Genomic DNA, 4,555 nt, shown 5'->3' with positions numbered 1-4,555 from the left:
GGGGGGGGGGGGGCGACATTCAACTATTAGGGTTGCCAGTGAATTGAATGTTTTTCGACAAAAAGAGCCCTTTCTGGACTGAAAAATGAGGACTTGCTGTTTCGGCTAATGATGTCCGGGGCGCCATCTTGTTGTCTGCTGCCAGGTCCCTTTTGCCCTGCTCCGCTCCATTCTGATGCATCACCTGCAGGCAAACAGATCCATGTACATCTTTGTCTTCCTCTTCTGAGTTGGCATATGACTCAAAACTGTACGGCTGGATAACCCTTATATTGCTTGGCATTTTTGTTGCATCGTTAATGTTAAGTTGGGAGTGTGAGGGGCTGTAAGCTTGTGGGAGAGTGTGTAAACAGAGAGCTCTCAGTATCAGGAGAGTAGGGGGGGAGTAGGGTTTATCCACGCCAACAGTCCCGCCCACTATTCAATGGAGAATAGAAAATGAAAGTTTAAAAAAAAAATTAGCTAAAAAAGTCATAATCATAACTAAAAGACCACTGGGAACACTTCTACAACAGAACGAAAGATGATTGGAGTGAGTCCTTGACAAAAAAAGGTGATGGATGTAGTGAAGGAAATTAGGATGGCTGCTGTGAAAGGGAGGGTACTGAGGATATGAAAATAATCTGGCTTAGAAAAAGTTCATCATTTGCATGATTCCTACCATCTAAAAATGAAAACCAACTGATCCACTTGACAGCACCCACCACTTTGTGGAGAACTTCACAACAGGATAAAATGTAGGACTTGATTGCCTTTTTTATTTGGCAACTGAATAGAAAACCATGTTTTCAGGCAGACAAACATTCACTTGTTTGGTCTCCACTAGTTTTCTGATGAGTTTTTGTAGTCCAGTGTGGACCAAACAGTCCAGTATGAAAGCACTCCCCAAGTCTCTTCTTCTTCCACTTTCGGCTTCTCCCATCAGGGGTCGCCACAGCGAACGAGTCGCATGGTAGATTTGGCAATGTTTTACGCCGGATGCCCTTCCTGACGCAACCTTCTCAAACCGGGCTTGGAACCAGCAGAGGTAGAGAAGGGAACAGGGAGCAGCCCGGAGTCGAACCCTGGTTTCATGGACGGCAGGTGCTGCAAACCAGAACGAGCTAAACTGGCTCCCAAAGCACTCCCCAAGTCAAAACTGTAAAAACAAACAAAAAAAAACCACATTTGGTCGTCAGATTCATTAAAATGAGCTGTTTGACATTTTTCCCAGTATTTTTTTTACAACATAGACTATTTGGGTGATATTAGGTCAAATTGTTTTAATCATTGTTATCTTTTTTTTTTACCATATAGTTGTCACAGTGGATCCCCTTGTTTCATAGCTTGATTATTCTGAGTGTGAGTGCTCTCCTGTATATTTGTAAATTTATGAAGAGTGTTATTGGTTTTTTGTATCTTCTTAAACCTTCTGGCTTTCCGTCTTTAACTTGTGGCATCAGTAAAGACTTTTCTCAGAGAGCTAACACTGAATGGATACTTTGCTCGTTTTTTGAACTGCTGCTAGTAACTCTAGAGACAGTTCAGCAGAAAATTGCAGTAAATTAGCAGTTTCAGTCATAAGTCAGGCCAGCTCATGTGGGATCAACAACCACGATGCCTTCAAAGTCACTCAGATCACCTTTCGTCCTAATGCTCAGTTTGAACTGTAGTAGGTCATCTTCAGGATGTTTACATGCTTGAAAGCTTTGCTGTCCTGCCATGTATTTGAGTTTTATTGTGAAAAAAATAAAATAGTGCATATGTTAAAGCCAATTACAATCAAAATCTCCACCTATTTTGATAGGATTGAATCGTGTTATTTCACATCTCCAGTGCAAATATAGTGTTCAGTGTTACAGTGTTCTACTCACACAATGGCATTTTGTTTCAGTTAAAACTGAAGGGTTTGATTGTTGTTTCTTCTATTTCAGATCCCTGCATCTTTGGGCGTAACATGCGAGTACCTTAAAGACCTCTGAGTTGTGGTCGAGACCGCTGATGTGGACACCTCCCCCATATACACCCATGCCCGTTGCGGAGAAAAATGAGGACGTACATGGATCTAGTCGTTGACGAGTGAATGCATCAGAATGGAGTTTTTGGCCTGCCCAGCAAAGTTTCTGAATACGATATTTTACAAAGGGAATTTTTTCATCTGCTCCTGATTCACAAACATTTCAAAAAAGAAATACTTAAAAATGAACATTTGAGCTTACGTTTATTTATACATGTCCTTCATCATCAGAAAATGCCAGAAGAATATGTTCACACTAGGCTCGGAAACACGCATTCGTGTGACCACTTTCGCGCGTAAATGCGTATTTTTGGATTCCAGGTTCAAAACTCTCGCATCCATGCACCGCCACACACGTTTGTAGGTCTGTTTTTGGGTTCTGCATACAAAACACTCGGCAATAGCGCCTGCATGAAAAGTGAAACCAGTTGAATTTTGACCGATCAGGGACTTGGATTTGGTAGGTACGTATGGATAGCGTCTTTTTTAAAAAACGGAAGTGCCAACCGTGGGATAATCAATCTAGAATGAGAATTTAATAATTTCGGTTTGTGCCTAAATGGAATTAAATGACACCAAGTGTTTCATAAATCAGAATAGAGCTGTAAAAGAAACTGACTGCAGCGAGATTTGCACAACTGTAAGTACATGTGCTAGTATCGGGTAGCGACAGATATGTGTGAACACCATATACTAAAATCCACCTGGATGAATGAGAGTCTTCATGGACATAAACTAAATGCACGCACAAAACCCCAGGTCAGCGCGTTCTTGAATGCACTACACATGTCTGGTGTGTAGGTAGCATCAAAACACAGTTTTCAACCGAGTGGGTCTTTAAGTTAGATCAAGGGTCCCTAAACTTTTTCTAGTGTGGGCCACTTCACGTTTCCATTCTCTGATCAAGGGCCAGGGTAAGTTTGCAACACAGTGTGACAGTCGTAGGGTTGCCTAAATATAAATATGAATTGTTTCCCAGAAAGCCACACATAACCAAATATAAATAACCCGATCTGATATCAAATAATCCTCTCTGGGTTCTTCACCAAAAAAAAAGAAAATAATAAGAATCAGCAAACATATAATAACTTAATAGTTTAATAGCTATAATAGCTTTGACAGTTTGTCTGCTTGCATTTGCAAGCTATCATGTTTCTCTTTGTGACGGGATTCATAATGTCGGTATAGACTGCCTTCTTTGAATACCTACACAGTCTATTGGCAGATGATACAAACAGCCTTTTCTTTATGTTGAACAAAAAATGACTTGTTTGTCCACCACAGGTTAAATACCCTCCATTCTGGATCAAATGTTCTCTTCCCTAACCTTTTTGTGATTTTTCCGTTCTGATTGGGGGTCTGTCCCAGTCGCCTGGACAGAGAGCCATTTGGCAGTTCTACGACTGGGGCCAAAGTGAGGTTGCAGTAGCAACACTTTTAGGTTGGCTGACATTTCAATTCAAATAAGCTTTATTGACGTGAGGAAACAATTCCTGGGATTCCGTTTGGCAGGCCCAGTTCACCATACTTCACTTTTCAATGCTTCCATGAGTCTTGATCATGTGGCCATGCTAAAATAATAAAAAATAAAAAACGGAACAAAAAGAAAAGAAAAAGGGTCCCTCTCTGATATCATTCAGGGGGCCGGGCCAAATGCATGGCCGGGCCCGGGCCATATATACATGTCATATATATATATATATATATATATATATATATATATATATATATATATATATATATATATATATATGACAGTCATTCAGTAGCAGGAAGACTGAATTATTATTCACACTTCTATTTGACTTGTCAAGCAAATTTTCTTCTCCAGTTGAACCTTTCACTTAGAGTATTACCTGCCCAATAAATACCTAAAAAGAATTCATCTTTGTCAATCTATAGTTGCAAACAGTTTCTTCATATGGCATCATGCTATGGAAAAGTAAAGACAAACATGTGAGAAAATAAATGATTTTGCACATTAAACACAATTTTTAGGTGTTAATCTTTTCAGTAAACTCTTTTGCTGCTATTTTGCTTTCCGTCTAATCAGGTTTTAAGGATGCACCGCAGAATAATGTGCCCATAATTTGCTTCCCGTCTAAAATGACAGTTATGGAATAAACCAGAGAAACTGCCTTGTCAATCAGAAAGCTTAGAAATGTGTGGTTTGCACCATTAATCAGTGCCTGAAATATGTCTTTGTTACACAAAACTGGGACATTTTGACATTTTTGAGATTGCTGTCCATCCAACACACCAGTTAAGTGAATTGTAAACCTAAAGATATATAAGTTACGTAACCACTGCTACCAAGTAAACTACACTTTCTACAAACAAAGCAAAAAATTCAAGATCAATTTTCATTGCTTGACTACTTAAAGGAATTTTTTTGCTGCAACAATGCTTCATTCTAGCTGCAAAAGACAACACAATATGGAATTCTACTGACTTAACCTATGTCAGCCAATTACTATACATAATGGTGAAAGATGTAAACATAGTTGCATGTAAACAATTAAATTTTTCTCTCTCATAACAAAATAAGTACAAAACATG

Source organism: Oryzias latipes, chromosome 18 (genome assembly GCF_053564925.1).
Source record: "Oryzias latipes strain Hd-rR chromosome 18, Olatipes_Hd-rR_3.1".
In the NCBI taxonomy this organism is placed as follows: domain Eukaryota; kingdom Metazoa; phylum Chordata; class Actinopteri; order Beloniformes; family Adrianichthyidae; genus Oryzias; species Oryzias latipes.
The sequence above is the reverse complement of the archived record's forward strand: the minus strand, read 5'-3'. Positions refer to the sequence as shown.